This window comes from Magnolia sinica, chromosome 15 (assembly GCF_029962835.1).
Source record: "Magnolia sinica isolate HGM2019 chromosome 15, MsV1, whole genome shotgun sequence".
Classification (NCBI taxonomy): Eukaryota; Viridiplantae; Streptophyta; class Magnoliopsida; order Magnoliales; family Magnoliaceae; genus Magnolia; species Magnolia sinica.
This window is the reverse complement of record NC_080587.1, coordinates 74,017,744-74,035,564: the sequence shown is the minus strand read 5'-3', so window position 1 is coordinate 74,035,564 and position 17,821 is coordinate 74,017,744. Positions and strand designations below refer to the sequence as shown.

At 35.8% G+C, this 17,821-nt stretch overlaps 2 long non-coding RNA genes across 5 annotated transcripts; one reads left to right on the top strand and one right to left on the bottom strand.

Moving 5' to 3' along the window:
• Positions 1-966: 966 nt before the first annotated feature.
• LOC131227447 (uncharacterized) lies at positions 967-7,609 on the top strand. The gene is made up of 7 exons (XR_009162284.1): positions 967-1,847; positions 2,004-2,296; positions 3,983-4,171; positions 5,516-5,671; positions 5,777-6,198; positions 6,279-6,336; positions 6,847-7,609. It is a non-coding gene; the product is annotated as an uncharacterized LOC131227447 (long non-coding RNA).
• Positions 7,610-12,279: 4,670 nt separating this feature from the next.
• Positions 12,280-17,485, bottom strand: LOC131227888 (uncharacterized). Of its 4 annotated transcripts, XR_009162570.1 has the most exons (6): positions 15,542-17,485; positions 14,983-15,122; positions 14,834-14,870; positions 13,693-13,761; positions 13,211-13,354; positions 12,280-12,716 (listed from the first exon to the last, which is right to left on the bottom strand). It is a non-coding gene; the product is annotated as an uncharacterized LOC131227888 (long non-coding RNA). The 4 variants fall into 4 exon arrangements; XR_009162568.1 differs by lacking the exon at positions 12,280-12,716 and having other exon boundaries at positions 12,928-13,354; XR_009162569.1 differs by lacking the exon at positions 12,280-12,716 and having other exon boundaries at positions 12,928-13,354; positions 16,528-17,484.
• Between the last annotated feature and the right edge of the window lie 336 nt (positions 17,486-17,821).

Sequence of the window (17,821 nt, the reverse complement as noted above, 5' to 3'; positions counted from 1 at the left end):
AAGTGATCACCAGCAAGTCATGGTGGACCATGGACATTATAAAGGTGTTAGATTGGCATCAATCGAGATTTATTTGGCCCATCAGCTAATTGCGGATCTGTCTTTTACAGTTTGACCACCAGTCTTCAAGTAGCTTAGATTTGCAGCATGGGAGTTCTGAAAGTTCAAATATGAGAGATGTTAGACAAGGTTCAAGCCCAGGTTCAAAAGTCACTAGGGGAGTATGTATAGCATGCACTTCCTTACAGCATGATTTTTCTAACCTGACAATAGTTTTTCCTCCTAGATGTAAGTTCTGCTCCTGCCTCTACTAGTCTATTTGTACTAAATACAGCTGCAGTCCATGCCACTTGGATTTTTTGCTTCTTTTACCAATACATTTTCTTTTGGCAACATGTATCCAATCACCAATGTAGTATCTAACATGCATATGAATTTTTGGCTGGAAAATTTTCTTCCTGCAGCTTTGCACACTGGGTAATCAACCTCAGTCCGAGCTCTCCAGTTAGGCAGCAATGTAGTAGTTTGTCCTCTAGAAGGATTGTAATTGATTCATTATTGAATGAATGATTATGCAGGTGGTAACTGAACGAATGAATGATTATAAATTTTTTTAATCTAGAAAATAGCTACGGATATTAACCGTAGCTATTTTTAAATTTGGCATATTGCTATGGATCCAACACTACTTTTAGCTACCAATAATATCCGTAGTTGTAGGCACTTTTGGCTACAGAAATAATTCCTACGGACTATATCCACTTGATTTTTTATTTTTTTATTTTTCATAATTGCATATTATTCACATACAAGTACCTTTTAGTCTAAGCCATGTTCATAGCGTATATTAGAATCTTTTGAAAAGCAATAGAATTTAAACTTTTGAAGTCTAAATCTATAATTCTGCATAACCGTCTACCTATATCTACCGCACCCCTCTAATGAACACTAATTCTTCCTTAATCTAATTCTCATGTAAGTTAAGTAATGGATTATAAGATCTTAATTGTTGAAATTACCATTAAGTATGATAAAAATAATTTAACTGTTAAATAAAAGATCAATGGTTGAAAACACTCATACAACTATTTTAAATATTTTGAGTATTAGTACCAAGAAAAACAACTTGATGAATGGCCTGATCTACCAGATTTTAACAAAAAGAGTGTCCCCATCTAACTATATACATTACTACCACATTGGCATCATAGAGTCAACAATAACTGAGCTTCTTTCCTGGTCATATTCAGTAGTAGTTGAGTCATGGTTTAGACCATGGTTAGACCCTAAGCTAATGTAAGATTGGTAAGCCTCCAGGTGCAAAGTTTGCATGGTAACACGCCGACATTACTTACAGGAAAGCTGGAAATGTACACGACATTTTTTTTTTTAGTTTAATTGGACCCATTTAAAATGTTGGTTATTGGTGGGATGCATTTGAATCGAGCTGATTTTAAGAAGTCTCTTGTCTTTCTTTCTTTCTTTTTATTTATCTAAAATTCTGTGTAGTGATGCTTTCAAGAGACTAGTAAAAGCACCAATAAGAATCTGTGGTGATCGACAGATCGAGAGAATTCATTCGTCTCCAACAGTCAAGTTCTTTAAAAAAAAAATCTGCTCTGTATTTGATTTTCCTGATCTGTTATTATCATCTGCTTGTTTTTCTTTGATCCATCTCGTTTCATCTAGAAAAAATAGATTTTTTCCATTGTTTTGATAGATTCATGTGAATTTCACTTTGGTTAATTTTCACCATACAACTTGTTTTTGTTTGTTATGTAACAAGGAACAGAAGGTTTGAGAGAATGTTAGCCTCGCATGACGTGCCTGACTCTCACCATCAGAAGGTATGCTGGTAGTAGGTCCCTGCCTTACAGAAGAGAGGTTGGCTGTTTGAATTCCATCCTGCTCAACAATTTTCATTGTATGTTCTTAAAACAGAAAAACAAGTAATTCAGTAAACTAGTCTCTCAAGCTAACAGTTTCTGTATGTTTGGCTATAGCAATCTTCCTTGGTTATGGTTTCTCAAAGGCATCAGTCCTGTGGTGATATTGAAGAATGCAGCTCAAGTGACAAGATATTCTGACCAAAACCAGCAGCAATCTTCTAAGATACAGCAACACTCCTCAATATAAAATGCATCAATAAGAAGACGGGAGAGCAGTACACGGAAGGGCCCAAGGTTGAAAAGTACAAGGAGATGCTGGTGAAGAAAACTCAAGATCAGGGCGCCCAGTTTATTTCTTATCACCCAGTCAAAGCGGAGTGGAAGTTCAAGGTTGATCACTTCAGCCGGTATGAATTCTGCAAGATTGAGGATTCATGTGCATGTGATGGGGACATCACGTGCACATGCGCACTCACACCGTCTCTCATGTGCATGCTTCTTTTCAAATTGAACTTATGTTTGTGTAGCATTTCCGATTGCAAGAAATAAGACCGTTTTTGCACACTGAAGTAGATAAAAGAGGCATGTTTGTCTTGCATCTGTTTATTTTATTTTATTTTTATTTTTATTTTTTTGAGAAAGATTTTTCTCTATGGCTACAGATTTGACCCATAGACTTTGACCATTTTCCTGAATAACTGACGATTTAGGGGCGTCTAGCACAACCGCGGGTAGAGGTCCCTGACCGCCAGTAAAGGCTTTACCGATGCCACTTTTACCGGCGGTTTTTTGGGCCTTTATAAAGGTCAGTTTTCTTATAGTGTAATGGAATGCTGTTTACATATTAAAATTTCACTTTTGAGATGTGATAACGATCAAGGAAGTTGAAGTCATGTAAGTGACAAGTTTTGAGATTGTTGGAGGCTCTTGAGGCTCTTCAAATGAGTCGGTGCTTACTTTTGATGATTTACAAACACAACATACTTGTATAACGAATATCACATCTCCAAGCTTAGGTGTTGAATTGCAATTTTAGTCATCTTGATTGTTGGGTTTGATACTTCCTGCCTTAATTAGTATTCGACAGGTCAGGGCTGGTGCTGTTTTGGGATGTACAATATCATACATAATTCAATTCAACATCCAAACATAACCTTTTATTCACCAACTGACATGACCTCTATTTAACTAAATTTTGTGACTTGAATCTATTTAGGTAACTATTACTTTTGCTTTATCACCTAAGATTTTTTTTTTTTTAATTATTTCTTTTGAGGGTTTTAAATAAATGAATATTAAAAACTGGAAATAGAAAAATAAACTATAATCTTCACCAAAATAAACAACAATATCATATTTCTAAGCGAAATCACTTCACACTCACACAACCATATCATCTCCTCAAGTGTAACCTCATCATATAGTTTATCAATTGTATCACATTCTCAAGTGGATCCACCACACCAACTGTTAAACAACCATATCATATCCTCAAGTGCAACCTCATGACACAGTCCATAAAGTGTTTCACATTCTCAAGCGGAACCACATCACACTATCACACAACCATATCATATGCATCCTCAAGTGCAATCTCATCATATAGTCCACCAACTGTATCATATTCTCAAGTGGAATCACATCACACTATCGTCTCAACCATGTCATGCGCTCAAGTGCAACGTAATCACATAGTCCATCAACTATATCATATCCTCAAGTGTAACCACATCACATTATCATAAAACCATATCATATCCTCAGGTGCAAACTCATCACGCTGTCCATCAATCGTATCACATTCTCAAGTGGATATATACCTCATTACACTATCACACTACCATACCACATCCTTAAGTACAACTCCATCATGTTGTCCATCAACTGTATCACATTCTCACGTGGACACATCACACTCACACAAGAGATATGTGGTTTTTCACTATGACATTATTTCAAAGGGAAACAACAATAGCTCACCTTGAAAAGCCAGAAAGTTGATTTTAGCTCAATCTATGGTTTGCATAAAGTGGATCTCATCATTGTGGAGTTTCTTTTGGTAGTTTTTATTTACTGTGTGAAATCAATTGCAGGACTTATCTAGGTGCAAGGAAACATTGTCAACCCTTAAAGCCATGCTGGGGCAAGGAGGCTATCCACAACTAGAACTGGACATAGCTCACCTTGAAAAGGAAATTGAGTTATATTCACTGGAGAAGCTGTGTTATGAAGCTCAAATGATGGTATGGTAAATGAGAAGGCTCCATCTCCTTTTCAAGTAGGTATTCTCTCTCTGTATATTTGATCACTTTAATGTTAATGCATTAATCTAGGTGCAATCTTATTCGGAAAGTGGTTGTGAACTGTGGACTGTGGTAAATGAGAAGGCTCCATCTCCTCTTTTTTTGTGTTGTTGTGAACTATGGACTTGCATTTGATCACTTTAATGTTAATGCATTAACATTGAAAAGGTGCTTTTTTTATTCCGTCCTTTACTTCTTTCAGAGTAGATTTGGAGCTGGTTCCTTTTTTTGCAAAGGCTGGAAGTTGAGTTCCTTTCTTTAATGGAAGGATTGGATTTTTGTAGCTGCTTTTAATCAGCTCGAGTTCAAGGAACTTGAATAATTTCCTTTTCAATCCTAACCAGAAAAGAATATTGTTTTTTTTTTTTTCCTTTTACAATTTTTAAAAAAAAATTATTTTTGTAGCTGCTTCTTGAATTCCAAATGCTTTGTGTGAGTGGTTAGGGTATCCTAATCCAGATTTTGCCAGGTCCCATACCCTCCACATCGATTTGTGCATGAAAGCGGCACTTTTATGCTTAGTCACAATTTTGGAAGTTTTCTAAAAAGAAAATAGTTCAAAATTGCGATTATTTAGAAGAAACTACTGCTTTTGTTATGGAAGTTTGATGTGGAGGATATCAGAGATGGGAAGTCTTTTACTTGATTGATATGGAATCAGTTGGATACTGTGAAAATTGTATGGAGGCAGATTGTAAATCTTTTGGGTCTGTGTATCTTCTTTCAATATGCTTCAGTCCACTTGATCTATTTGATGATATAGATATACCAATGCAGAGAAAATCTTCTTTTCTTTTTTGGTAAATTGAAAATCATTACATACCCACTTTATCATTTATAATATCTGGACTGCAACATTTCAATATGCAGGGGGAACTTGGTGCAAATGCTATATTAGCTGTGCCAATTGCTGCTTGTCAAATGCTATACCCAAAACTCATGTGGGCTATTACACCACATGAAACAATGTGGATTGAACGCCTAGCAGTGACAAAAGTTTCCTATCAGGATAATATTTGTTCCCATGGTTTATTTAAGCGATAATAATTCTATTTATTTGTCTGTTGTCTAGTCATGTAGGTCTACAAATGTGCATTCAGAATTAGTATTCCCCATTTTTAAAATCACTTTATTGGATGATGAATTATGAGATCCTTGACCGAGGGTGTGCACAATATACTTGGATTTTGAGGGGACTGCAATAGTTTGGTATTTGTTATCTGTAGCATTGATGTTGGACAGTGATGGTCCTGCAGTCTATATAAGTTTATTGATGTTCTTAGATATGAGAAGATAAATTGCTTCATTACATTTTTTGTGCAGGAAATTGCTTCACATCTGGGCTTTCCTGATGGTTCTGTAAGCCACTATGGTTTGGATGTTGATGTTAATAGTGTGTTATTAATGGCTGACATTGTTCTTTATGGTTCCTTTGAAGTACCCATCATTGCTCCTGACTTGGCTAGCATAAAAAGATATGTGAGTTTAGTGCCATTTAAACTCATCCTTGTTTCCTTTACATTTACATGACTGAAGTTCGCAATTTTTTTATTTATATTTATTAAAAAACCCGTCTTAATATAGGTTGTTAACGGAGTCCATGGTTTGATTTTTCAAGCACGTGAACCTGAGACGATAGTGTAGAGCTTTCTCGATTTTAGTATCGGACATGAAGCTGTCTAAATTTGCTCATGTAGTTGCTTACTCTGGAAAGTTACTTGCTAGGAACATACTAGCATCAGAGTTTATAACGGGCTATGCAAAGCTTTTAGAAAATGTTCTTCAGTTTCCATCAAATTCCATGCTCCCCAGGTCCATTTCTCAGCTTTAAAAATACAATTGGGAATGGAATTTGTTCAGGAAGAAATCATATGAGAGAGGCACGAGCGAACAATGAAGCCAAAACTGAACTTGAGAGTCGTTTGAGAGAAGCTGGGGAGCGAGAAGCTACCCTTGTTCAAGCACTTGAATAACTGAGGCAGACTCTTAGTAGAACAGAGCAGCAGGTATTTATTTGATCCTGATTCTTGGCCCGTAATTTCACTAAGTAACAAAAAATGATTCATTTGTTGGTTTGCTGTTGTAGGCAGTTTTTAGAGAGGACATGGTTCGAAGAGACATTGATGATCTTCAAAGATTGGGTGGTATGCAACAACAAAAAGATTAAAATTGTAGTAATTGCCTATTTTTTGCTGATCTTATATCTTATTTATTTATTTATTTTTGCAGGTAAAAGTCTCCGTTATAGCGTTTGGTTGCATCAAATGGCCAAAGGTACATTTGGTTGCATCATGATCATCATCACCATAACCTTGTCCCATCTATTTGATGTTGGCTTTCTGACAATTATCATGGTTGGTTGGCAAAAGTTTGACAACCAGCAAACCAGTGCCACCTGAGATTAGCACTTTTATGTGGACTGGGGACAAAAGTTTGACATCCAGCAAACCAATGCCACTTGGCATCAAGCCTCCTTTAGCCCTATCCACATATTGGTTGGCACGTCGCTACTTTTTATCTATTTAGTAACTTTTAATATTTTCTACTTTCAAAGTCGCCAAATGAATATTGGCAAGAAATTAGAGCTGTTCAGGCAATGCATGAAGTGGCAACTAGCTAATTTCTTTTCTTTTTTTTTGCTGACATTGTTGTAGGAGGCAGCCATGATACGATTGGATATGAGTGAATATATGGTGTGGCAAAGAAAGTAGTTGGCAAGATTAAAGTGGAAGGTTAGTTTTCAATGGTATAAACCGAATGTGGGTGCTAATTGATGAATTTTCAGGGATTCTATGCCCACTTTTTAGTCTTAAGCACAACCTGTGAAGTGATATGAGCTTAGCTATAGGAACTTTCTGCTCAAGATGCCACTCCTGCTTCCTTTCCCATTCGAAGTTGTGATGCTGCTACAATTTTCTTTTTTTCTAAGAATTTCAACCACTATGGTATTGGATGCTCCAGGCCTGGTCATATGGAGAACTTTGTCTTGGTTTTTAATTAATTGTGGGCTTTTCTATTATATTACTGTTCTTTCTGGAGAATGTGCAAATGAAGTGGTGAGCTTTCACAATTTTTGCTTCAGTTATTTTCTCTAGGAATGCAACTATAGAGGGATTTAACTCTTGGAATTACTGGAAGATGCTCATACCAGACATGGACTGCTGGGCTATGATGGTATGATGCATATAGGCTTCTTCTCTTTTCTTTTGTAGGTTATTAAAAAGAAAAAAAAAATGTCATTCCTGTTACTTCTGATCAACTACTAGAGGTTATAAAAAGTGTCTCAAAATTTCAAGTCTTCATTGTATTATAAATTAGAGGTACAATTGATCTACAGTGGAATGATGGCCACACACACATTGATGAAACGATGACCATTTATATTAATTTTCTTTTTTGGACGATTATTAGAGTAAATTGGTGTAGAGTTTAACATAATTTTTTTTTTCCAAGAAGTGTATGCTCAAAGTAAAATAAAATCTTGAGAACTCATTGATCTACTTGCAGCTCAACCAGGTCCTTTCAATTGGCCTGGCCTCTTGAGTCCAAAATTGACCTATTACATTACCAACCTAGCAAATTTCTTCTGACAGTTCACTTGGACTGCAAAATCAAAATACCAGTTTTCTGAATTGACTTCCAAAAATATCGAATTAGAATTATAAGCTAGCACATAATTGGATGCATCTCATGCTTGTCTACTCTCATCGTTCAAATCTGAAATTGCTTGGCATGATGCAAACTATGCCCAGATATTGGAATACCTTCGAGATGAGTATGAGCTTGCGCAACATTTCGGAAGCCTCGATTTCATATTAAAATTTGTGGAGGTATAGTCCTTCTTGCTATTGTTGTTTCCCTTTGAAATAATGTCTTGTAGAGTTCAATGTTCGTGAAGAAAGTTTGCAATTGGTTTAAAACTCACCGATTGAGCTAAAATCAACTTTCTGGCTTTGCTGTGAGAATGTGATACGGTTGATGGAAAACATGATAGAGTCGTACTTGAGGATGTGGTATGGTAGTGTGATAGTGTAATGAGGTATATAATCACTTGAGAATGTGATACGATTGATGGACAACGTGATGAGTTTGCATCTAAGGATATGATATGGTTGTATGATAATGTGATGTGGTTACACTTGAGGATATGATATGGTTGATGGACTATATGATTACGTTGCACTTGAGCGCATAACATGGTTGAAACGATAGTGTGATATGATTCCACTTGAGAATATGATACAGTTGATGGACTATATGATGAGGTTACACTTGAGGATGCATATGATATGGTTGTGTGATAGTGTGATGTGGTTCCGCTTGAGAATGTGAAACACTTTATGGACTGTGATGAGGTTGCACTTGAGGATATAATATGGTTGTGTGACAGTATGGTGTGGTGGATCCACTTGAGAATGTGATACGGTTGATAGACTATATGATGAGGTTGCACTTGAGGATGCATATGATATGGTTATGTGATAGTGTGATATGGTTCCGCTTGAGAATGTGAAACACTTTATGGACTGTGATGAGGTTGCACTTGAGGATATAATATGGTTGTGTGACAGTATGGTGTGGTGGATCCACTTGAGAATGTGATACAGTAGTGTCAGGTGCAAACTCATCAGTATCACATTCTCAAGTGGATATATACCACATTACACTATCACACTACCATACCACATCCTCAAGTACAACTCCATCACGTTGTCAATCAACCATATCACATTCCTAAGTGGACACATCACACTCACACAACCATATATCATATCTTCAAGTATAACCTCATCACATAGTCCTTCAATTTATTTCATTCTCAACTGTAACCTCATCACACTGTCGCACTACAATATCTTATCCTCAAGTGTAACCTCATCACATAGTCCTTCAATTTCTTTCATTCTCAAGTGTAACCTCATCACACTGTCGCACTATCATATCATATCCTCAAGTGTAACCTCATCACATAGTCCATCAACTGTATCATATTTTCAAGTGTAACATGGTCACACTGTCACATAACCATGGATTATCCAACGTGATGACATAATCCATCAACCGTATCACATTCCCAAGTGGAGATCATTTATCACACTCTCATACAATCATATCATATTCTAAAGCGCAAATAGTCCATCAACCGTATCACAATTTAGGGATTTACTAGTTCTTTTTTAAAATTTATATGTGTTTTTTAAGAATTTGCTGGTGCTTTTTCAAGATTCACCGGGGACCAGTAGAAGCACTGGAAAATGCCGCTAGCCGCTGGCAAAAGATTTAGCGATGCCCCATTTTTCGGTATTTGTCTAGCCACCATAATATGACAATACATTTAATTAAAATTTGTTGCTTGAATCTATTTAGCTAGCTGTTACTTTTTCTTTAAGACCTAAGAATTTTTATTTTTTTTCTTATCGATTATTTCTTTTGAAGGATTTAAATAAATGAATATTGAAAATAGGATATATAAAAATAAACTATAATCTTTGCCAAAATAAACTACCATGTTACATTCTCAACCAGAACCACATCACAGTATCACACAAACATATCACATCCTTAAGTGCAACCTCATCACATAGTCCATCAATCGTATCATGATCTCAAGTTGAACAACCACATCATACCGTCACACAATCATATCACATCCTCAAGTGCAACATCATCACATAGTCCATCAACTATTTCACATTCTCAACTGTAACATCATCGCACTATCACACTACCATATCACATCCTCAAGTGCAACATCACCACATAGTCCATCAACCGTATCACATTCTCAAGTGGAATCACATCACACTGTCACACAACCATATCATATCCTCAAATGCAATCATCACATAGTCCATCAACCGTGTCACATTCTTAGGTAGATATACCTTATCACACTATCACACAACTATATCATATCCTCAAGTGTAATCTCATCACATAATTCATAAATCGTATTACATTTTTAAGTTGATATACTCACACTATCACACAACCATATCATATCCTTAAGTATAACATCATCACATAACCCATCAACCATATCATATTCTCAAGTGTAACCACATCACACTATCACCCAACCATATCATATCCTCAAGTGTATCCTCTTCACATAGTTCGACCTCTTCACATAGTTCATCAACCGTATTACATTCTCAAGTGGAGCCACATCACACTCTCATATAACCATATCATAAATCCTCAAGTACAATCTCATCACATACTCTATCAACCGTATCACATTCTCAAGTGAAACTACTTTACATTATCATACAATCATATCATATCCTCAAGTTTAACATCATCATATAGTCATTCAACCATATGACATTATTCAATTTGGAACCACTTCACATTGTCACACAATCATATCATATCCTAAAGTACAACCTAATCACATAGTTCATCAACCGTATCATATTCTCAAGTGTAACCACATCGTACTATCACACAACCATATTAATGAAAGAAGTGGCAGACACCATGTGAGAGAGTACAATCTATATCAGAATAGGTACATGCATCTGTGGAAGTGATACAGTTGATGGACTATATGATGAAATTATACTTAAGGCGTTGATATAATATTGCCCTGGTATGATGGGGTTACACTTGAGAATGTGATACAGTTGATGGACTAAGTGATGAGGTTACCCTTAAGGATATGATGTAGTTGTGTGATAGTGTGAAGTGGTTCTACTTGAGGATATGATATGGTTGATAGACTATATGATGAGATTGTGCTTGAGGATGTGATATGGTTCCACTTGAGAATATGATATGGTTATCGTACTATGTGATGAGGTTGCACTGGATGATATGATATGGTTGTGTGATAGTATGATGTGGTTATATTCGAGAATATGATATACTTGATATACCATGTGATCATTAGGTTGCACATATGCATATGATATGATTATGTGACAGTGTGAAGTGGTTCCAGGTTGAAGAATGTGATATGGTTAATGGACTATTTGCACTTGAGAATATGATATGATTGTATTATAGTATAATAAATGATCTTTGCTTAGGAATGTGATATGGTTGATGGACTATGTCATAATGTTGGATAATCCAAAATTGTGTGACAGTGTGATCATGTTACACTTGAAAATATGATATAATTGATGGACTTGAGGTTACGCTTGAGGATATGATATTGTAGTGCGACAATGTGATGATGTTACACTTGATAATGTAAGAAATTGAAGGATTATGCGATGAGGTTACACTTGAGGATATGATATGTAGTTGTATGAGTGTGATGTGTCCACTTGATAATGTGATACGGTTGATGAACGACGTGATGGAGTTGTACTTAAGGATGTGGTATGGTAGTGTGATAGTATGATGATGTATATATCCACTTGAGAATGTGATGTGATTGATGGACAGCGTGATGAGTTTGCACCTGAGGATATGATATGGTTGTATGATAATGTGATGTGGTTACACTTGAGGATATGATATGGTTGATGGACTATGTGATTAGGTTGCACTTGAACACATGACATGGTTGAGACGATAGTGTGATGTGATTCCACTTGAGAATATGATACAGTTGATGGACTATATAATGAGGTTGCACTTGAGGATGCATATGATATGGTTGTGTGATAGTGTGATATGGTTTCGTTTGAGAATGTGAAACACTTTATGGATTGTGTGATGAGGTTGCACTTGAGGATATGATATGGTTGTTTAACAGTTGGTGTGGTGGATCAACTTGAGAATGTGATACGATTGATAAACTATATGATGAGGTTACACTTGATGATACGATATGGTTGTGTGAGTGTGAAGTGATTTCACTTTAAAATGTGATATGGTTGTTTATTTTTGCGAAGATTATAGTTTATTTTTCTATTTTCAGTTTTCAATCTTCATTCATTTAAAGCCCTCAAAAGAAATAACAAAAAAATGGCAAAAAGTAAAAATAATAATAATAATAATAATGTTAGGTGATAAACCAAAAGTAATCGCAACCAGAAAAGGGCCAAAACCTACGGATAAAAACCGTAGCCAAAGATCCCTGGGTACGATATAAGGCTACAGCTATTATCCGTAGCTCTTTTTTTAAAATAAATAAATAAATAAATGGCTTACCATTGCTAGTGCATGCCCTGATAGATCAACTCATCTAAAAATTTCGAATTCAACAATAAAAGAAACATGCACAACAACTTTCATGAATCAAATCATCCAAGTTATTCCCAACTGTATAAAATTCTTTATCCATTGTAAACACTTTACAAGCTAGCCAAATGCACAATCTGTTTACTTGTAAACAGATTGCCTCTTAAAAGGGAAGTGGAATAGTGTTACCTTTTCAAGAGGTCTTATCGATGAACTAACAATACAAGAATCAAATATAATGAAAGATAAAGCAGTTATGCTCTTCCATAAGAGATTCTAGTCATATTCAAGCATCCAAGAACAAGTAAAGCAAGAAATCACATGGATCCTCACCACTGAATTACTTACCTTCTTATTTTATAGAGAAACTAAGAGTTCTTGAAACCTGTAAAATTTAGTTGCTGCATCCTTAAATTGCTTTTAAACAAGCCCCTAACAAACATCACAAAGAAATAAATGCATTAAAGAACAACTGCGCATTGTGGTCCTTGCTATTAGAAAGGAATTTGATATGTTCTGCTGAAAGGTCCACCTAACAATTTGGGGCACATCCAAATGCAATCATAAGTGATAACCACATTGAAAAAACAAATCAATGATCAAGAAAGCATCTTCATTTAACAATATGCAACAACAAAACTATGGTGCATACATGAATGTTTCGAGATATGCAACAACAAATTCAGTTGGATAAAATTACCAAGGTTTTTTATGCTGCTCTCTAAAGGCTTAGTAAAGAAATGACCAAAATGACAAAAAATAAAGATGGAATGTCTAAAAGAAATTGATGCAGACATGTTCAAATGGAGGAAAAAAGCTAAAGGAAATAAGATAAAAGCCGGGGAAACATTCAGGAACTATACTGCTGGTTAGTTATACCTCCTGTTCAAGCACAGATTCAGCATGGTTAGCTCTTTCACGAGACTGCACCTTTGGTGCAAAATCCACAATATCATTTCCATCCTTTGACCTGCAATTCATATCTGAATCTTCTACTATGGAAATTCCATCATCATCCTGAATCTACACCAAAAAGCAGTATCAGTGAAAAGTCACTGCACCATTATTTCATCCCTTCATCTGGAAGTGCCTTGGGAAATGGTTTATAGAATGCTTTTCTGCCAACATAATCTTTTGTTCACTTCAAGTACCTTGAAACTTAAAGGAATAATATTCCAGGGCAGGGAAAAGGAAAACAGAATTCACCATTCAGGATTCATTTTCCGTGGTATCCCATGAAATCACCATATAGGCAATCATCGTCAATTTGAGGTACTTCCATGTACTACCAAAATGAACCATTTCTAGACATTTTTCATGGTTTTAAGCATTAATATCTAACTAAAATTGAACCTCCTTACTTTGGCAGCTTGAGCTTTCAAATCCTCCAGATTAAAATTCCATGCACTGATTCCACAAATGTACTCTTGCTGCAAGACCCGAAGAGAATGAGTGCAAGAAATTCAAAATATATAGATAATATTGACATGATTAGCTCCCAGCTACTAGCACTAGTATTTCATAACAAAAGCCCAACAGAGAGACTGGGTTGAAAACCATATATTTCATAACAAGAACAGTTTTCATCTTAATCATTTCATTACTTTTAAACTTTTCATCAATGATATAGTTCACAAGTAAACATATCTATAACCTTCATCAACTAATGGAACCATACTTCGCCAACCCCTATTGATAAGCAATATTTACTAGTCAGAAATTAAATCAAGTACTGAAACAAACAACCACTGTCAAAATCCACAAAAAAATAAAAATAAAAAATAAAAAAATATTAAGCAGATTAATTGAATAAGGAACTCAAAAGAAAATCTTACACATTATAAAGAAAACCCAAATCATGTATTAGTAATTAAAGGGATAGAAAAGGGAATAATCCTGACATGAAGAGGAACAGAAAAAAAAATTACAAAAATAGAGAAAATGGATTAAAACAATCAGTTCATGACTATGTAAAATCAATGCCATTAGCAAATATCATACCATATGCTTTTGCTGATTCCGTATGATCCCTAGAGAATTATGAATAAGAATAATTGTAGCAATATATTTAAACTGTGGCATTCCAAAGAGGGGTTATCCAATGCTGGATACAAAGAATGGTGTTTTTTTAAAACCTGATCTAGCAATGGTAAACATAGGACTCACCCACCTTTTGGCACTCTTGGCTATTCACCTGGTGGGACTCATCATGGATGATCTTTCTATCCAATTGATGGGTTGAAAGTGGAGGTAAGAAATGATGTTCCATGTTTGAGAAGAAGCATGGATCAAGTTGGATGGTTAGGACCACATGATGGTTTCCTCATCAATTATGGGGCCCACCACGTGGACAGTTATGGATCACCAAATGGCAAGCCAACACATGTACAATTTGCTGGTCCTAGTAAAATGGTGTATTTCCTCTATTCAAAATGGTGTCCATTAAAAGCAATTCTTCAAAGAACTCATACTGAAAGATTGAAGCCATAACAGCTCCCTTACATTTGTTTGGAAGGCTCTGATCCTTTGGATCTTCCCACTGCAATTTGTAGATATAGAAGAAGAGGAAAAAAGAAGGGCAAGCTTGTTTCAATGTACAATGAGGTAAATTTTGCAAGTGACTACACATATCAATCTTAGAAGAAACTCACAGTTTAGTGGGCTTAGAACTTCTTTTCTCTTGCCTTCCAATTTCTCCTTCATATTAGAAAGAGACTCGAACTGAGGAGCATATGAAACCTGTAGTTGATTCCCGAGGAAAACAAACTCATCTAGTTTCCTCTTTGCAAACCTGCAAAAATCAGGCCACATATTCAAATGTTGTGGCCCAACATTCACAGTTGAATACTCCAATGGCCACATAATGGAAATTATGAAAAACGGAGGTATATTTGTTGCATTTTGAATCTGTTGCACCTTATTGAAAAAAAAATGTGCATATTCAATTAAATAGCCCAAATTAGATGCTAGAACATGTTATAATTAAAAATTCATTATGAAAGAAATTCAAATATTCCAAACAAAAAGTAAATTAGATATAAATTAGACAAAAGCTGATTTCATTATCTCCAATATCTCTAATCATAAATTAGACAACGATCAGGTAAAATCAAAGAAAAGATGACATCATGGCAACAATCTTGGGTATGAGAGCTTCCTATAACTAATGAAATTCACTACTATAGTCAAAAACTAACTCCAATTGCCTACATTCTTTAAGGACACTTCTAGACACTCGCCTATAGAACCCGGGGCTTTGAGTATAGACAGCAAATTCCCTTCTGGTTGGGGCTCATCACTCAATGACAACAATGGTGAAGTCATTGATGCGTCCCCACCTATCGCAGGAAAAAGAAAAAGTATAGAACAGTATCAATAAATAAGCAACTTTAATAAGAAGCAATCATAAAATCTCCTTGACATGAGTGGTGAAAACAATTGAAAACTTCATATATTTAACAGGACCACCACAATAATAATTTAAAGAAAAAAATGGTAAGAGTTACATGGCATCTGTGTGATGGATAAATGGCAGAACATTCTTGTCAGCAAGAGCTGGCAGAACAGTATCATTAAAGAGTTAATAACCAAAACACTAGCAGAATCATGAATCACGAACAACTCTATGGTTTATAAGATCAACAAAAAATAGGCAATTACTACAATTTTAATCTTTTTGTTGTTGCATAAGTGGGCTAGCAGAAGTGGATGGAAGCTGCACAAAAATTGATCCCTTAAGAGGAGGCCCTTTCATTGGCCCCATCCATTGGGTGGGTCACTGCATGCATAACCATCCATTTTATTTTTTTTAACAGTGAATTGTACATGTGGCCCACATTATGGTTGGATCTGCTGAACTTTAGAGTGCCCATTATGGTTGGATCTTCAACATGAAAACCATTTTGTGTTGAAAAAGAGACTAAATCTGCATGCATGCAGACTAAATTCTAATGTACTAACTTCAATTTCACCTAGACAAGCAAAGATGGATGAGGGAGAAATTTTTAAATCAAATGGTCCTAAAAAATGGATTAAAACAATCACTTCATGACTATGTAAAATCAATGCCATTAGCAAATATCACACACCAAAAAAAAAAAAACACCAGTATCAACAATCAATGGGATGGAAAAAGAAAAAAAAAGTTCACCAAAATACTATTGCTAATAAAATCTAAATATCGAAATGCACTATACCAGCTCCTTTTGCAACAGCTCCTTGAAGATGAGTGGGGCCCACCATCAAAGGCCTGATGGAAACACCATAAGCTTCCACATATGAAATCTCAGTCACATTCAACTCTTGAAAACTTTAAGCCCATCTCATCATCAACAGCCCAACAAGAGGCAAAACCCACAAAAGCTTTATGGTTTTTCTTCCTCTCTGCTACAAAGATTAAGATGAGAAAGAAGGAATATGAAAATACTCAGTTATGCTTCTAAGGTTTTTTTTTCCCATTTCAATTGATGGTAAAAGTAGAGATGAGAGAAGCATCTACAACCATGACAACCTATTATGGTACTGAATTATTAATATTTGGCTTACCATTAAATAATAAATAACCAACAATTCTAACATTTTTCATAGGACTAAGAAAACTCATGATAAGAAGGAAAGAGAAGAATAAATAGGAGGATGTGGAATATGCCTCATCCTAACCTTAATCTGACAAATAAGAGGGAAACATTATGTAACGGATGAGTGAGACAAGTGTATTGCATCATCCAGCAATCAAAAACCAGTATATTGGTGGGTCTTGAGCCTCCAAGTCTCCCCTACAGTGGGGATGCCCAAGATGGCAAACAGTCCATACCATGTTTTAATGTACCTTCTCAACTCTGTTTAATGACCCATCTCTGGGGCTATCATGGGTATAAATTGACATAGTAAATGCATGCCTCTTGAAAAAAAAATTTCAATTTGATGGATTTAGTCTGCATGAAATCCAAACTTTTTGCCTGTAAATACTATAAATCATTTACAGTCTGTAAAATGATTTACGGGCAAAAAAGGCCATCCAAAAGCAAGAGGATTAGGCAATCAGGGAATCCCTATTTACCAAATAATAGAGGATCCGGACTCAAAAAAAAATTATTATTATACTCGTATCGAATGTGGACAATCTATCTGCTTTATTCCCAACCATTTATGCCGGCCGCGAATTAAAGAAGGATTCAAATATATTCCAATGGGGAGACTTGGGGGATCCACCATCCATGGCGAGGCCCATCATTCCAACTGTAGGGATTTCAATCAGTGGGTCTTATTTACACAAAAAATCCAAATCCTTGGCCGTAGGACCATCATACAGAGTAACGGATGAGCTACAGCCGTAAGATGCTGCTTTTTCCTGGCCACAGGAAATCCGTAACGTTAAAAACGGTAGGCCACAACATGAAAATCGGCTTACGCAAAAATCTGGCTGGCCCTCTAATAAGATGGGCCACATTGATGGAATCAATGAACGATCTACGGTTTGACTCAGAGCCT